Below are 19,407 nucleotides of genomic sequence, written 5' to 3'. Positions count from 1 at the left end.
TATAGGGGTACCCTTGCTTTCCTATTGGCTAACAAATTCAAATCAGCTAATAGGATGAAAGCTGCTTACATCCTATTGGCTGATTTGACTTTCAAGAATCAAAGGGCAATGCCTATCCAAATGACCTTTTTGGGGCAATGGGTAGATTATGATTCTTTAGATAGATTTTTTTACTTTGGGGGAGGGGATTGTAATGTTAGGGGTTATTTTTTTAATTTTTAAGGCAAAAGGACTGTTAACGTTGGGGCAATACCCTGCAAAAGGCCCTTTTATGGGCTATTGGTAGTTTATTTTTAGATTGGGGTAGGTTTATTTTAATGGGGTGGCTTTTATTTTTGAGGGGTTATTAGAATAGGAATAAGTTATTTTTTAAGTAATGTTAGGTTTTTTATTTTTGGTAATGTTAGGTTTTTTATTTTTGGTATTTTAAGTAATGTTAGTATTTTTTTTAGCTTAAGCTTAGGTTTTATTTTTTTTCCGCAGGTAAGTTTTTATTATTTTAAGGTAGATACTATGTTGCGTTTAATTTAAAGTTAGAAGGTGTTAGGTTTAGGGGTTAATAGTTAAATTTAGGTAGTCGCGATGTGGGGGAATGGTGGTTTAGGTGTTAATAGGTTTATTTAGTTGTTGGCGATGTGGGGGGACAGCGGTTTATGGGTTAATAGATTTATTTAGTAGTTGCAATGTGGAGGGACGGCGGTTTAGGGGTTAATAGTTTAATTTAGGTAGTCGCAATGTGGTGGGATGGCGGTTTAGGGGTAAATAGAATTACTAAGCAGTTGCGATGTGGGGGGCATGGCGGTTTAGGGGTTATTAGGTTTATTTAGTAGTTGGGATGGGTGGGGATGGCAACTTAGGTGTTAATACTTTATTTTAGTATTTTCAATGTGGGGATGGCGGGTTATTAGGAGTTAATTGTGTAGTTTATGGGTGTTAGTGTACTTTGTAACATATTTTTGATGTATTTTGTGAAACTTTTTTGTTTCGCAAAGCACATAACTACAGGTCTTTGAATGCGGAATGGATCGTTGCGGTATAGGCCATAACAATCACAGAAAAGCCATACCGCGCAACTTGTAATATCAAGTAGGTGATCATTCCGCATGCAAAGACCATATCACACGCAGAAAAGCTATACCACACAACTTGTAATCCGGGCCTTTGTCAGGTAAGAGACAATTGCAATTAATTTCCACAAAAACATACAATAGAACACGTAGGGGCCGATTTAACAATGTGCGGACGGACATGATCTGCTATAGCGGATTATGTCCGCCCCACATCGATAAATGCTGACAGCATACGCTGTCGGCATTTATCATTGCGCAAGCATTCCTTGTAACATGCTTGTGCAATGCTGCCCCCTGCAGATTCGCGGCCAATTGGCCGCTAGCAGGGGGTATCAATCATCCCGATCGTATCGGGATGATTGCTATCTGCCACCTCAAAGTTGCTGATGAGTTAAGTAGCAGCGGTCTTAAGACTGCTGCTTCTTAACTTTTGTTTCCGGCGAGCCTGAAGGCTTGCACGGAAACAGCTGCATTCACATTAATTATTTGGCTCCCAAATAATGAAACTAATATATACAATCTATATTCATTACTAATTAATAAGATCTCTTAGAAATGTGCATATATATATATTTTACCGTGATCCATTATAGTATATGGCCTTCATATGAATCACATAAAAATCTCTTAAACAGATTTATTCAGCTTGTACAGCTCATACAGCCAGACCACAAAACATACAACGTTTCGGAAGCTAGTCCTTAGTCATGTATGGATACACCTGAAATCAACATGCCTTAAAAACCCTCTAAATCACAGCCCAATACACCTGACATACCTATGGTGCTGCCACCTAGTGGACCTGCACATTACATCTATTGACATATCAATGTATAACACCACATAGAAAATGTAATATAGGCTGAACGGAAAGGGTAGAACAATTTTCTTGGTGCTAAAACAACCCAAAACAAAGTACAAATTACAGAATGCATATAATTTATAACACACCCCATGGTCTTGTAGTTGATCCACATATGAAAGAAACAGACTGTAATACTCTTCTACACTACCTTCTTCTACACTACCTTCTTCTACACTACCTTCTTCTCTTCTGCCCACCCCCTTCTCTGATTAGATCTCTCCCTAGGAGCCAACTTTTGTGAGTAAGGCGGATTGTGTCTGAAACTGGTCCGGTTAAACAAAGACTGGCTGAGATGGGTGATCGTTTCAGAGAAAGGGGTTATCCTACTGAATTGATACAAAGAGAGATTGAGAATGTTTTGGAAATCCCTAGGCAATCCCTGATGGTACGACAAATGGTTAGGGCTAATAAAAAATCTAATAGATTGGTGTTTGTTAGCCAGTATTCGCAATTAGGAAATAAAATCCGTAAGATTCTTTTTAAACACTGGCATATATTACAGACATGTGACCCTGAGGTTGTAGAAGTTTGGGAACCTCCAATGCCTGCCTATTGGAGGGGTAGCAATCTGAAGGATGATTTCCAGGTGCTGGAAAGTTTGGATTGATAAAAATTACCAGGTATTCTAGACTAAACCCTAATATCTGTATAAAAGAGGGTGATAAACTCTAATAATGAAACATTATATTAAATACTATGTAATACCTGTTAGTGAAGAAAATGTGAGTACCCAAATGTGATTAGCTATAATGTATTAATATATACTATGTGATCTTTTCATCCTGTTACAGCACCTCCTATCTAGTACTGGTGTGATACACTAGTGTGTGTCCCTTTTATTTCAGTGCTATCATGTCTGAGCTTTTCAACAAATGATACCAAACGAACAAAACAGATTGCGTAATAGAAGTAAATTTGAAAGTTTTTTTTTTTTAAATTGTATGCTCTTTCTAAATAATGAAGGAACATTTTTGGGCTTCATGTTCCTTTAAATAATATACCATCCCATTATTACTGTATTTTCCTCACTTTGCAGTAGAGTCAGTCTTCTTGGATCATTACATTATGTTATTGGTTAATGTATAAAGATTGTATAGTCTAATGATATGAACCCACTTACTGGATCTGGGATTTTTGGTATTCTCTATGTATTGCGTTTTTCACATTTGTTGTTCTTATCTCATTGTGTGAATGCTCTACGTTTTGTATGCAGCTACGCATGTGGTTTTTTGCATGTATTTTGTACATCTAATATTCATATTTTTAATGAAAAAAAACAAAGCTATATGTGAACTAAGCTCCAGAAATTTAAATATTTAAAATAACAGCTAGTACTAATCTAAAATTCAGCCCAAAGCTATAGAGAATCATACACATATTCTGATACATACACAAAAATAGAAAAATAGCAGGAGATTAATAAACATATAGACTGGCAGTAAAAATATATCAACAAAACTAATGGCTTCACATTTAAATATTAACTAGGTCTGAATATACAGCATAAGGATGAAAGATTTACTTTTACACATACACAAACCATGTCTATTTAGCCAAGTAGCTGATGATTTGTTTAAACCAGCCTAGGGTGATAATGTTTGGATAGTGCAGTCATTGTTCTCAGTTATGAATTTTTATACTTTTTTCCACCACCCTTAGGAAAATACAATTATATTAAAAACACTGTGATGAAATAAAATGCTTCCAGGAATTAACGTAATGGAGGCATTCAACTAGGTCTGATTGTACAAAATACAGCTGACACAGAACTCAGGACATTGTGAGGTTGGTTACAGTCTATCGGAGCTTCGATAAGAAATGGATTTTTGCTTTCGATATGAATTGGATGTTGAGTTTCTCAGGTGATCGCAATACAAAATTAGCTTGTTAAAAGCCTGCAGCCACAAAAGCCTTTTCGACAGAAAAAGCTCCCCAAAAGGCCTTCTCATGTGTTAAAGGGAAAGTCTTGTCAAAACTTTCATGATTTAGATTGGGCATGTAATTTTAAACAACTTTCCAATTTACTTTTCTCATAAATTTTGCTTTGTTCTTTTGGTATTCTTAGTTTAAAGGTAAACCTAGGTAGGCTCATATGCTAATTTTTTATCCCTTGAAGGCCGCTTCTGAATGCCTTTTAAAAATTTGTCATGACTAGAGGCCGTTAGTTCATGTATGCCATATAGATAACATTGTGCTCACGCCCGTGGAGTTTCATAGGGGTCAGCACTGATTGGCTAAAATGTAAGTCTGTCAAAAAACTGAAATAAGGGGGAAGACTACAGAGGCTTAGATACAAGGTAAGCACAGAGGTAAAAAAAAAAGTGTATTAATAAAGCTGTGTTGGTTATGCAATGGTAATAAAGGGATTATCTATTTTTTTAAGCAATACCAATTCTGTTGTTGACTGTCCCTTTAAGTATCTGTTTTCAAGAGTTTTTAATTTTTTTTAAATATTTTATTGCTCGCCGTATTCAGCGAGGTCTGGCGGATCTGATCCGCAGTGTCGGATCAGGTCCGCCACACCTTGATACATATGCTCCATAGTATTCATAACATTTTAATTCTCCACATTTTGGACACCATTCTGTTCCATAAGAATTTGCCACCCAGAAACACTGGATTTATATTCTAACCCATTCAAATCCAGTAGATGAGATTCCATTTGAATTAATTCAATGACATTGAATGAATTAAATTGAACCAAAATTGTTCTTTTGATTGTAATTGCTGCAATGCTTGTAACCCCCATAATGTGCATAGAATGACATTGACATGTACAAAAGCATAGAATATAGTATAACACCTGTCTCATCAATCCTTTGAACCCTGAAAATGCTCTGATATGCTAGAGATATTTTTTATTGCACTCTTGCTTGCTTGTTCTATTCCTGCATAGCTAAAGCCAACTCCAGTCCAGCATTACAATAATGGTAGCTAGCTGAGAAGACATATGGTGAGACAATGACAAGAAACAAATGTGTAGCTACCAATCAGCAGCTCGCTCCCAGTTGTGTAGGATGTGTACACATTCTTTTTTAATAAAGGTTACTGAGAGAACAAAGTAAATGTGAAAATTGGAGTGACCTGCTATATCTAAATTATGCAAGTTTCATTTTGACTTTCCTATCCCTTTAACATCAGCTCACATGAAAGGGAAATATACAGACAGTATTGAAATTATATTTAAATAAGATGTTTGGGAAGTAAGGAGCTGTTTTACACAATAGTGAGGCTATTACTTTTGCAGAGTTTATATAGAGTAGCAGGCTGACATGCAGGGTCACAGATGGCCCTTAAAGGGAAGCCCCTATTATTTTTTGATTCAGATGGAACTTACAATTTTAAATAACTTTTCAATTTACTTATATTATCTAGTTTGCTTCATTATCTTGGTATTATTTGTTGAATGTGCAGCAATGCACTACTGGGAGCTATCTGAATGTTTTGTGTGAGCCAATAACATAAAGCATATATGGGCGCCACAAATCAGCAGCTCCTGGGCTGAGACTACCTAAATATCCTTTTTGACAAAGGATATTAATAGAACAAAACACAATAGATAATAGTGGTAAACTGGAAAGTTGTTTTAAATCACATGCTCTGTGTGTGTGTGTGGGGGGCTCTATCTCTGTGTGTGTGGGCTCTATCTGTGTGTGTGGGCTATATGTGTGTGTGTGGGCTATGTGGGCTCTATCTGTGTGTGTGGGGGGGCTCTATCTGTGTGTGTGTGTGTGTGTGTGTGTGTGTGCTCTATCTGTGTGTGTGTGTGGGCTCTATCTGTGTGTGTGTGTGGGGGGGCTCTATCTGTGTGTGTGTGTGTGGGCTCTATCTGTGTGTGTGTGTGTGTGTGGGCTCTATCTGTGTGTGTGTGTGGGCTCTATCTGTGTGTGTGTGGGGGCTCTATCTGTGTGTGTGTGTGGGCTCTATCTGTGTGTGTGTGTGGGCTCTATCTGTGTGTGTGTGTGTGGGGGGGGCTCTATCTGTGTGTGTGTGTGTGTGGGCTCTATCTGTGGGTGTGTGTGTGTGTGTGGGGGGCTCTATCTGTGTGTGTGTGGGCTCTGTCTGTGTGTGTGTGGGGGCTCTGTCTGTGTGTGTGGGGGGCTCTGTCTCTCTGTGTGTGTGGGCTCTGTCTGTGTGTGTGTGTGTGGGGGGCTCTGTCTGTGTGTGTGGTGGCTCTGTCTGTGTGTGTGTGTGGGCTCTGTCTGTGTGTGTGTGTGGGCTCTGTCTGTGTGTGTGGGCTCTGTCTGTGTGTGCGTGGGCTCTGTGTGTGGGCTCTGTGTGTGTGTGTGGGGGCTCTGTGTGTGTGTGTGGGGGGCTCTGTGTGTGTGTGTGGGGGGCTCTGTGTGTGTGGGGGGGGGCTCTGTGTGTGTGTGTGTGGGGGGCTCTGTGTGTGTGTGTGGGGGCTCTGTGTGTGTGTGTGGGGGGGGGCTATGTGTGTGTGTGTGTGGGGGGGCTCTGTGTGTGTGTGTGGGGGCTCTGTGTGTGTATGTGTGGGCTCTGTGTGTGTGTGGGGGCTCTGTGTGTGAGTGTGGGCTCTGTGTGTGTGTGGGGGGGGCTCTGTGTGTGGGGGGCTGTGTGTGTTGGCTCTGTGTGTGTGTGTGTGTGTGGGGGGGAGGCTCTGGGTTTACACCTGTGTATGTATATCTGTGTTCCTGTGTATATAAGTATCTTTGTGTGTGTGGCATCTCTGTAATGTTCTTGTTATCATAAGAAAACACACAAAAATAAAGTGGGGGCGGGGTTAGGGCAGAGATTGGGCGGGGTTAGGGCAGAGATTAGGCGGGGTTGGAGGCGGGGATAAAGGGGGCCCCATTTTTCAATCCTGCCTTGGGCCCCGCAATGGCTAGGGCCGGCCCTGTTTTCAAATAGCCTTGGATAGATGTACAAAATGCAGCCAACATAGATGTAGGGCTCTTTACATTTTAGGAGGAGCCAAATACCAATTTAAAAGTCACCAGTCATCATTCACCACTAAAATATTAACTTCCTCCAGGCAATCCCAAATCAGAGTATCCTCATTCGGATCCACTACAATATACCACTTGGCCACCATCCATCATGTCCAGCACAGCTTCACCTATTACTCCAACTTGTCTCACTGAAGACTATAGTCATCCATAAACTGGAATGGTTGGAGGTGAAGCAGTGGAGACAGGTAAGTTAGACCTAAATTGACATGTAAGCAGCGGAATTTCAGGAACCACTGAAGACACAGCCAGGTTTGTGCTGGTGCATAAGGTAGTACCAAAAGCATACAGCAGATAATCACTTTTTCACTGGTCACAATTTGTAAATTTCTAATCTGCTTTTACAAGAGTTTAATGAAATTCTGACATTTTCTTCAAGGGAAAGTCATTAACACTGATTTTATACGTGTATCACCATAAGCGGGTTGGGCAGTTGAAGGCCTGACACATGATGATGGAGTAGTTGTCTTTAATGTTCTGGAACACTGGACTTAACAAACACACCACTAGATAGCTCACGCTTTCAGTTTGTAATAATAGAATAACATATGATAGGTAAATTGCTGGGCATCAACTCTAGCCAAGGATATTTATGAGATTATGTAGTGGGGCCACATTTGTTAACAACCAATCATAACCTCCACCCAGAAGCTTCCCCTGTTGCTATTTTGTTCTTATAGCTATAACACTTTTTTAGTTAGTGTATTTTTTGTACTTTCAAATAAAATTTGAGGTCTACTATATAACTAGCCTTACCTTAATATATGTCTATTATTGTTACTAATCATTATATTGTGGTTATAACTATGTTTAGTTTGATTGAGTTAAGATTATATAATTCTGTATGTTTTATTTGCATGCAGGCTTAAATAGCTCTGAGATCATGCTACATTCTTAAAGGTTATTATGAGATTGTCACAATTAGCCCCATATGATGATATCACTATTCTAAAAGTATAATATGATACTGGTGCTATAAGATGTCATATGATACAGTTGTCTGTAATATATTGCTCAACAGCTCAATAAAAATATTAAATAATGGTCATGGGGTGCTGCAGGTATTAGGTTGCAAGACAGATACTTTATAACAAAAATATCACCAGGCATAACTTTGACTCTTGGTGCAGGTGTCATCTAGCTCTAAGTCTTGAAGGCCCACACTCAAAAGCTAGCCAATGCCCATGTCTAAATAATCGCAATGTTTAAAAAAAAAGGCTTGAAGATAAAAGAAAATATAGGGAAGTATGTTCAAGTTGTGAGAAAAACACTCCTAATAACCCAGCATAGCATTTCATGTCTGTGAAGAGAAGAAGAAAATTAGACAGTGCAGATTTTAATTATTTCATGTCAGTCACCACCTGAGGGAATGAGTTTTCAGATGCCTTGAAAGAACATTGCATAAGAAACTTCAGGTCACCTAATCCAATGCTAGTTCTCATAAACTGCGAAAAAACAGCATTCATGCCTATCAAACTACTATCTTTAGTACTTGTTCTTGCTTTACATGACAGCTACATTATGTCTACTCTTCTCAAATTCATGATAGTGTCCTCTATCATTTCCAGTTGCTACACCTGTAGCTTTCTTATGCTGATCTTCATGATTATGTTCACTGCTGCATCCAGTTTACAAGACCCCTGATCTGTTCTATATCAGTATATATATATATATATATATATATATATATATATATATATATATATATATATATATATATACAGGTAGCCCTCAGTTTACGCCGGGGTTAGGTTCCAGAAGGAATGGTTGTAAATCAAAACCGCTGTAAATTGAAACCCAGTTTATAATGTAAGTCAATGGGAAGTGAGGGAGATAGGTTCCAGGCCCCTCTCAAAATTGTCATAAGTAACATCTAATAAATTATTTTTAAAGCTTTGAAATGAAGACTTTAAATGCTAAATAGCATTATAAACCTAATAAAATAATCACACAACACAGAATATATAATTAAACTAAGTTAAATGAACAAAAACATTTGCTAAACAGCATTATAAACCTAATAAAATAATCACACAACACAGACTTCACTTGCATTTTTCTGCAAACCGTTCTTTCTATGCATTCCAATTTGGACTGATTTATAGACTGGAAGATCTTGTTCCTTTGAAATCTGCTCGATAGCTCATGTCTGGTTAAACTGATTAATTTCAGCTTGCTTATCTTTGCTGCAAAACAAGTGGACAGCTCCACCTACTGGCTATTTTAATAAATGCACTGCTTCTCAATGCTTTTCAATAGCAGTCACATGACTGAAAAAAAGGTTATTATTCTGAAACGGTGTAAATTGAACCGTTGTAAAACGAGGGCCACCTGTATATATATATATATATATATATATATATATATATATATATATATACAATATTTCATAGCTATTTAGCAGAGGCCCACAACTCAGTGGTGCAGCCTCAAGCTATACAGGCAATACTATATCTAAATCAATATGAATCACACTCACAGGAAATAAAAAAACCTCAAGGTGCTGTAAGCACAGACAAGGAGCTTGAGGTAACTCCCTTAAACCCTTAGCAGTACACAGTCTAAATCAAGAACACAACTAATCTGTGTGGACAGAAAAATAGGAATTAAGGTATTTTTTGTTATGTTAAAGTTGCAAGGTGTTTCTCAGGCAAATAAAATGAATGATTGTACCTTCAGACTTTGACTTCTGATGCCTATGAGCAGGGAAAAATATATCAAACAGCTGTATAATAGTGAGCATTCCTATGATTCAGGGGTGGCAAACTTGCAGCATAAATGCTTAAGTTAACATTCATAACATCTTTCCTGTTACTTTTCTTCTGAGCTGCCACTATAATATTTTATTTCATTAGCTACAATTGTATATATATATATATGTAATATATATATAAGGAACACATGGTTTAAGAATTCATTTGTTGAACTACTTCTATATTTCATGAGCAAATTTTAATAAAACTATAAAGAAGTGTTTTTTAATGATTTACACTATGGGGCCTATCTATCAAGATCCGAATGGAGCTTGATGCCCCGTGTTTCTGGCGAACCTGCAGGCTCGCCAGAAACAACAGTTATGAAGCAGCGGTCACAAAGACCGCTGCTCCATAACCCTATCCGCCTGCTCTGAGCAGACGGACAGGAATCACCACAATTCAACCCGATCGAGGACGATCGGGTTGATTGACACCCCCTGCTGGCGGCCAATTGGCCGCGAGTCTGCAGGGGGCGGCGTTGCACCAGCAGCTCTTGTGAGCTGCTGGTGCAATTTTAAATGTGGAGAGTGTATTGCTCTCCGCATTTAGCGAGGTCGTGCGGATCTGATCCGCAAGACCTTTAATAAATAGGGGCCTATGGGTTAAATTTATCAAAACTAAAATAGTAAAGTTTTCCTATTTTGCATCTATAAGTATGCACGCGATTGTATTCACTTATTTATCAATCAAAAATATACCCAAAAAGTAGTGAAGATCACCTGTAAAATGCTACCAGACGCATCACACTCACTTAGTCGCATAGGTGCACCAAAAAAATGATTTAATTACATTGCTCCTGTCAGATCATTAATTGTATAATCACCTAGTAACTGATCTATAATTTTTTCCCCTCAAGGCACACATAAAATTCTCTTTCTTGTGTGTGCACACCCGCTCTTCATAAATAATATGGAGAACTGCAGTAGAAATCATTTCTCTTGGAGCTTCTGTGGTGTTAACGTCATCATCTCTTATTTAGGATGGAATTTCTATTCCATGCAGAGTGGAAAGGCATGTGGTGGAGGAAGAATTGCCTTTGCAGGAGCGCAAGGGTACCAAGGGTATTTCTACCTAGGTGTGGTCTGGAGGCTTTATCTGAAATAAAGCAACATTTCAGTATCAGCAGGGAGACCATCACTAACCTATATGCCCTTATAGCCAACAACCTAGAGCTATACATCAAAAGGACCAGAGCTCTTTCTGGAATACTTAAACTATTGGTAGTGTTACACTTTATTGAAACTGCCTCATCTCAGGCAGTCTCCAACGGGGTTGTTGGCAGGTTGGGTTGCCAGGTGTCCGCCACAAACATACTGAACACCCAAGAAAGCAACTGCAGGAGTGGGGGGGGGGGGGGGGAGTTTGAGGGGACATTATACATATATATATATTATATGTGTGTGTGTATATATATATATATATATATATATATATATATATAATATTTATATAATATATATACATATAAAATATATATATATATAATATATATATAATATATATTATATACATTATATATATATATATATATATATATATAATATTATATATATATATAATATATATAATATTTATTATATATAATATATAAATATATATATATCTATATATATATATATATATATATATATATAAAATTACTTTTTTTGTGGGTTATATTAAATCTTAACAAACATGCCACATACCTCATTGTGTACTTGACTAGGTCGGTCGGTCAGTCACCAGGTCTGATGTAATTTTACCTAGTCAGTGTCACACACAGTGAAGTGACAGATTGCTGCTGACTGAGTGAATGGCATGCAGACTCAGAAGCACTCAGCAGCCAGCTAACAGCACAGCACAGCCCGGGTCTTCTCACTGACGTGATGTCATGTGCACGGCGTGATCACGTGACGTCCGCCCGACAGACTCTCAGTCAGAGCAAGCTGCGAAGTTGTGCCCACCAGGAATCCGGCTCCAGCTGAGCTAATAACAGCCAACTAACAGGCTTGATTGGGTGCCGGACTGCTGGTTGGGAGTGGGACACAGGCTGGTAGTGGAACTCTGGGAGGGAACTTGTTATCTGAGGTGGAGCGGATCATCACAAATAAAATAAAAAAATTGAAAGTACAGACAGTGTGACTGTCTAAGAGAGGCTTGTCCATTTTTTTTGTATTCGTATTACCAGGCAGCAACTGAAAATACCGGACTGTCTGGTCAAATACCGGACAGCTGGCAACCCTATTGGCAGGAGTCAGCCTTCCCTTTCAATGCACCTGACTGTTGTTTCGAAAGGCTATTCTGAAACAACTAAAAACATATATATGTTCCACGAAATATGGAGGAATGGCTCTCAGTCTAAACAGGATTTTATAATGTAGCCCGTATCCCAAATTTCCTGAGTGCCATTGATTACACCCATATTGACTTTAGACTGCCCACAGTTTAAGAAGAACAATATAGGAATAGGAAACAGTTCCATTCCTTGTATGTGCAGGTGGTGTGTGTGATGCAGTGAGGTCGGGTTTTCCAAGGTCATGCCATGACTACCACATATTAAAGCAGTCAGCATTGTTTCCTGCCTTTGAACGTGGTGAAATGCCACATGGATGGCTAGTAAATAAGTTAGTTAAAATGATATATTACTGTAATAAATTTATAGAAGCATGAATCATCTCAAGCATAAAGGAAATTAGTTATTTTTTAGGGCCTATAGATAATGAACTGTTCTCTAATTGGTGCTCTAGCTACAAAAATAAAATGTTTGAGTGCCTTATGACTAGAGCGCCAATTAGAGAACAGTTCAAACCATTAGCTCACCAAAAATTACTTTTCGAAGTGGACGGCCGTCGCGCGGGGTATTAGTATTTAATCGCTATCGGCTAGATTTAGAGTTTTGTCGGTAAGGACCCGCGTAGCTAACGCCGGCTTTTTTCTGGCCGCACAATAAAAATAACTCTGGTATTGAGAGTCCACATAAAGGCTGCGTTAGGCTCCAAAAAAGGAGCGTAGAGCATTTTTAACGCAACTTCAACTCTCGATACCAGAGTTGCTTACGGACGCGGCTAGCCTAAAAAACGTGCTCGTGCACGATTCCCCCATAGAAAACAATAGGGCTGTTTGAGCTGAAAAAAAAACTAACACCTGCAAAAAAAGCCGCGTTCAGCTCCTAACGCAGCCCCATTGTTTCCTATGGGGAAACACTTCCTACGTCTGCACCTAACACTCTAACATGTACCCCGAGTCTAAACACCCCTAACCTTACACTTATTAACCCCTAATCTGCCGCCCCCGCTATCGCTGACCCCTGCATATTATTTTTAACCCCTAATCTGCCGCTCCGTAAACCGCCGCTACTTACATTATCCCTATGTACCCCTAATCTGCTGCCCCTAACACCGCCGACCCCTATATTATATTTATTAACCCCTAATCTGCCCCCCACAACGTCGCCTCCACCTGCCTACACTTATTAACCCCTAATCTGCTGAGCGGACCGCACCGCTACTATAATAAAGTTATTAACCCCTAATCCGCCTCACTAACCCTATAATAAATAGTATTAACCCCTAATCTGCCCTCCCTAACATCGCCGACACTTAACTTCCAATTATTAACCCCTAATCTGCCGACTGGAGCTCACCGCTATTCTAATAAATGTATTAAGTCTAACCCTAACACTAACACCCCCCTAAATTAAATATAATTTTAATCTAATGAAATTAATTAACTCTTATTAAATAAATTATTCCTATTTAAAGCTAAATACTTACCTGTAAAATAAATCCTAATATAGCTACAATATAAATAATAATTTCATTGTAGCTATTTTAGGATTAATATTTATTTTACAGGCAACTTTGTAATTATTTTAACCATGTACAATAGCTATTAAATAGTTAAGAACTATTTAATAGTTACCTAGTTAAAATAATTACAAAATTACCTGTAAAATAAATCCTAACCTAAGTTACAATTAAACCTAACACTATACTATCATTAAATTAATTAAATAAAATACCTACAATTACCTACAATTAAACCTAACACTACACTATCAATAAATTAATTAAATACAATATCTACAAATAACTATAATGAAATAAACTAACTAAAGTTCAACAAATAAAAAAGAACTAAGTTACAAAAAATAAAAAAATATCTACAAACATAAGAAAAATATTACAACAATTTTAAACTAATTACACCTACTCTAAGCCCCCTAATAAAATAACAAAGACCCCCAAAATAACAAAATGCCTTACCCTATTCTAAATTACTAAAGTTCAAAGCTCTTTTACCTTACCAGCCCTGAACAGGGCCCTTTGCGGGGCATGCCCCAAGAAGTTCAGCTCTTTTGCCTGTAAAAAAAACATACAATACCCCCCCAACATTACAACCCACCACCCACATACCCCTAATCTAACCCAAACCCCCCTTAAATAAACCTAACACTAAGCCCCTGAAGATCTTCCTACCTTATCTTCACCATACCAGGTTCACCGATCCGTCCTGAAGAGCTCCTCCGATGTCCTGATCCAATCCCAAGCGGGGGGCTGAAGAGGTCCATGATCCGGCTGAAGTCTTCATCGAAGCGGGAGCTGAAGAGGTCCATGATCCGGATGAAGTCTTCATCCAAGCGGGAGCTGAAGAGGTCCATGATCCGGATGAAGTCTTCTATCAACGGCATCTTCAATCTTCTTTCTTCGGGAGCCATCATCTTCCATCCGACGCGGAACATCCTCTTCTCCCGACGCCTACTAGCCGAATGAAGGTTCCTTTAAGGGACGTCATCCAAGATGGCGTCCCTCGAATTCCGATTGGCTGATAGGATTCTATCAGCCAATCGGAATTAAGGTAGGAAAATTCTGATTGGCTGATGGAATCAGCCAATCAGAATCAAGTTCAATCCGATTGGCTGATCCGATCAGCCAATCAGATTGAGCTTGCATTCTATTGGCTGTTCCAATCAGCCAATAGAATGTGAGCTCAATCTGATTGGCTGATCGGATCAGCCAATCAGAATATTCCTACCTTAATTCCGATTGGCTGATAGAATCCTATCAGCCAATCGGAATTCGAGGGACGCCATCTTGGATGACGTCCCTTAAAGGAACCGTCATTCTTCAGTTGGACGTTGCCGGATTAAGATGGGTCCGCGTCGGAGGTCTTCAGGATGGAGCCGGTCCTCATCGGATGAAGATAGAAGATGCCGCTTGGAAGATGATGGTTGCCGGTCCGGATCTACTCTTCTTCCCGGATAGGATGAAGACTTTGGAGCCTCTTCTGGACCTCTTCAGCCACCGGATGATGGATCGCCAGCCCCCGCTTGGGTTGGATGAAGATTTTGGAGCCAGGACGGATCGGTGATACCTGGTGAGGTTAAGACAAGGTAGGATGATCTTCAGGGGCTTAGTGTTAGGTTTATTTAAGGGGGGTTTGGGTTAGATTAGGGGTATGTGGGTGGTGGGTTGTAATGTTGGGGGGGTATTGTATGTTTTTTTTTACAGGAAAAAGAGCTGAACTTCTTGGGGCATGCCCTGCAAAGGACCCTGTTCAGGGCTGGTAAGGTAAAAGAGCTTTGAACTTTAGTAATTTAGAATAGGGTAGGGCATTTTTTATTTTGGGGGTCTTTGTTATTTTATTAGGGGGCTTAGAGTAGGTGTAATTAGTTTAAAATTGTTGTAATATTTTTCTTATGTTTGTAAATATTTTTTTTTTTGTAACTTAGTTCTTTTTTATTTTTTGTACTTTAGTTAGTTTATTTAATTTTATTTATTTGTAGGTATCGTATTTAATTAATTTATTGATAGTGTAGTGTTAGGTTTAATTGTAACTTAGTTCTTTTTTATTTTTTGTACTTTAGTTAGTTTATTTCATTGTAGTTATTTGTAGATATTGTATTTAATTAATTTATTGATAGTGTAGTGTTAGGTTTAATTGTAGGTAATTGTAGGTATTTTATTTAATTAATTTAATGATAGTATAGTGTTAGGTTTAATTGTAACTTAGGTTAGGATTTATTTTACAGGTAATTTTGTAATTATTTTAACTAGGTAACTATTAAATAGTTCTTAACTATTTAATAGCTATTGTACATGGTTAAAATAATTACAAAGTTGCCTGTAAAATAAATATTAATCCTAAAATAGCTACAATGTAATTATAATTTATATTGTAGCTATATTAGGATTTATTTTACAGGTAAGTATTTAGCTTTAAATAGGAATAATTTATTTAATAAGAGTTAATTAATTTCGTTAGATTAAAATTATTTATTTAATTTAGGGGGGTGTTAGTGTTAGGGTTAGACTTAGCTTTAGGGGTTAATACATTTATTAGAATAGCGGTGAGCTCCGGTCGGCAGATTAGGGGTTAATGTTTGAAGTTAGGTGTCGGCGATGTTAGGGAGGGCAGATTAGGGGTTAATACTATTTATTATAGGGTTAGTGAGGCGGATTAGCGGTTAATAACTTTATTATAATAGCGGTGCCGTCCGCTCGGCAGATTAGGGGTTAATAAGTGTAGGCAGGTGGAGGCGACGTTGTGGGGGGCAGATTAGGGGTTAATAAATATAATATAGGGGTCGGCGGTGTTAGGGGCAGCAGATTAGGGGTACATAGCTATAATGTAGGTGGCGGCGCTTTGCGGTCGGCAGATTAGGGGTTAATTATTGTAGGTAGTTGGCGGCGACGTTGTGGGGGGCAGATTAGGGGTTAATAAATATAATACAGGGGTTGGCGGTGTTAGGGGCAGCAGATTAGGGGTACATAAGTATAACGTAGGTGGCGGTCGGCAGATTAGGGGTTAAAAAATTTAATCGAGTGGCAGCGATGTGGGGGGACCTCGGTTTAGGGGTACATAGGTAGTTTATGGGCGTTAGTGTACTTTAGAGCACAGTAGTTAAGAGCTTTATGAACCGGCGTTAGCCCAAAAAGCTCTTAACTACTGACTTTTTTCTGCGGCTGAGTTTTGTCGTTAGATTTCTAACGCTCACTTCAGACACGACTCTAAATACCGGAGTTAGAAAGATCCCATTGAAAAGATAGGATACGCAATTGACGTAAGGGGATCTGCGGTATGGAAAAGTCGTGGCTGAAAAGTGAGCGTTAGACCCTTTTTTGAGTGACTCCAAATACCGGAGGTAGCCTAAAACCAGCGTTAGGAGCCTCTAACGCTGGTTTTCACGGCTACCGCCAAACTCCAAATCTAGGCCTATGTTAAAAAGTAAGTTATAGTGTAGCTTCATTATAATGGATGAATAAAGGCCCATCTAAAATAGTGTTCCCTATTGCTGCCAATATTATTATTTTTTTATCACTTCTACAGGACACATTAACATCAAATGAATGTTTGAACAATATGTATTGAATTATATCTAATGTGGTTTTTATTGGTTTGTTAAAAAAATATAAAATTCTCCAAAATATTTTTTTCAATAAAAGTGAATAACAGCATTATTAATCGAACAAACAAATAAACTTTGAATATATATGTATAAAGTATAAAAACATAAAGTATGAACTGTTATTTGAAAAAGTAATATTAACTTATTAAAATGTTGGTATATCTTTATATATAGATTGAGAGCTTCATTTGGAAAGTATCTCCAATTTATTCATATTCCTGTTGTCATCTTATTTGTTCTTTTAGGAGATTGTTATGCTTCCTCTTTAACCCCTTTTTTTCCTCCTCTATCCTTAGTCTGCTAGCAAGATACTGTCTTTGTTCATCTGCAAATGAAGAAGCCATATCTGTGAGGAACTCCAATTCTGTTCTAGTCCTTTCCTGGTGGTGTTGTACAGGTAGAATAGCTCTTCCTTGTAGATTTTCCTCTAACTCTAAGGTAGGGGTTTTGTATGCTGGGTGGGGTTGGGGATACACAAGCAGCAACATCAGCCTCAATTATTGGAGCATCCTCTTGTAAGCAAGTCTCCTCTGCTAGTGGTACAAGTTCAAGGTTCATTTTTCTCTCTGTAAATAGAAAAACATATATTAAACAATTATAGAAATTATTATTTTACATCTCTAACACAGCTATGGAAACAATCAAAGTTTTCAACTAAATGTTTCCCACTTTAAATAAAAATTCTGGACCTTGATAACATGTGTGCTAAATAGTTCTATAGAGTAATTTAAAATAAAAAAACATACCTTAGAATAATGGCAGTGAGGTGTCTCATACTTTGCAGAAGTTGACGGGCACCTATAAAGAATAAATAAGAAATATTTTTAATACACATATGCATGTTAAGTATTATGTATTGAACTAGCACTGCACAAAACATTATGCTCATTACCGTAGGGAATGATAATGGTTATGCATGAAGCAATGCAATTTAAAAAAATAAAACTTAAATAAGGGGTCAGCCAACATAGGCTTAGATAAAATGGGTATTGAAAGAGTCACTCCCATTGAAAATAATCACATTTTGTTGCTTTGCAGCATGAAATAAAGACAGACACAGTTTTTGTTTATCCAGTTGTAATTACTCAGTGCAACTTATAACATCCAAGTGAAAGATATAACACCAACATGTAAGGCAAACACAAAGACAATTCTAAATCAGAATCACTGAGTTGGAAAAAGGATCACCCCCTTGTGTCAGTATTTTGTTGAACCACATTTTGCTTTCATTACAGCCTTTAGTTTGTCAGGATATGTCTCTATTAACTTTGCACATCTAGACTTTGCAATATTTGCCCACTCTTCTGTGAAGAACTGCTCCAGCTCCCTTACATTTGATGGCGACCATTTGTGGACTGCAGTCTTCAAGTCATGCCACAGATATTCAATGGGGTTTAAGTCTGGGCTCTGACTAGGCCATGCAAGGACATTCACCTTTTTCTCCTTCAACCACTGTGTGGTCATTTTTGCTGTGTGCTTTGGGTCATTGACTTGTTGGAAGGTAAACCTTTTCCAATTGAAAACTTCCTGGTAGAGGGCAGCATATTTTCCTCAAGAATTTGACAGCATTCTGCCCCATCCATTTTTCCTTCTATCCTGACAAGTGCTCCAGTACCTGCTGCAGAAAAACACCCCTATAACAGGATATTACCACCTCCATGCTTTACTGTAGGTATGGTGTTATTTAGATTGTGAGCTGTATTGGATTTCCTCCAGACATATAGTTTGGTGTTGAGGCCAAATAATTAAATTTTCGTCTCATCTGATCATAACACCTTTTTCCATGTGGCCTCAGAATCTCCTAGATGTATAATGGCAAAGCTCAGTTGTGACTGCATGTGGTCTGTCTTGAGGAGTGACTTTTTTCTTGCAACCCTCCCATACAAGCCACATTTGTGGAGACTTTGTGATATTGTTGTCACATGCACATAATGACAACTCTTTGTCATAAATATCTGCAACTGCTTCAGAGTTGCTGTGGACCTCTTGGTAGCCTCTCTGACCAGTTTCCTCCTGGCTCTTTCATCCAGTTTGGAGTGATGTCCTGATCCAAAGAGGGTCTGTGTTGTACCAAATACCTTCCACTTCTTAATAATAGACTTAGGGGGATATTTATCAAAGCGTCAACCAAAAATACACTTGAATTCCGCGTTGTAATTGTCGCAAGATTGATCCACCGTAGTTATCAAAGCCTCAAGATTGTCAAATGTTGAAATTTGTGATGTAACATACGATCCCGCAATCTCAATCAGAAGCAGATTGATGCGAGTTTAAAACCTGTGGAATTCGAGCGCAATCATGTTCATTCGCCCTCCTATTCGACACTATTCTAAGCTCTCATGAAGTTATCAACATTTCTACA

General features: G+C 38.4%; 1 long non-coding RNA gene across 1 annotated transcript; it reads right to left on the bottom strand.

Moving 5' to 3' along the window:
• Nucleotides 1-17,002: 17,002 nt before the first annotated feature.
• On the bottom strand, nt 17,003-17,988 carry LOC128651980 (uncharacterized). The gene is made up of 2 exons (XR_008401236.1): nt 17,792-17,988; nt 17,003-17,611 (listed from the first exon to the last, which is right to left on the bottom strand). It is a non-coding gene; the product is annotated as an uncharacterized LOC128651980 (long non-coding RNA).
• Between the last annotated feature and the right edge of the window lie 1,419 nt (nt 17,989-19,407).

This window comes from Bombina bombina, chromosome 3 (assembly GCF_027579735.1).
Source record: "Bombina bombina isolate aBomBom1 chromosome 3, aBomBom1.pri, whole genome shotgun sequence".
NCBI classification, from domain to species: domain Eukaryota; kingdom Metazoa; phylum Chordata; class Amphibia; order Anura; family Bombinatoridae; genus Bombina; species Bombina bombina.
The sequence above is the reverse complement of the archived record's forward strand: the minus strand, read 5'-3'. Positions and strand labels throughout refer to the sequence as shown.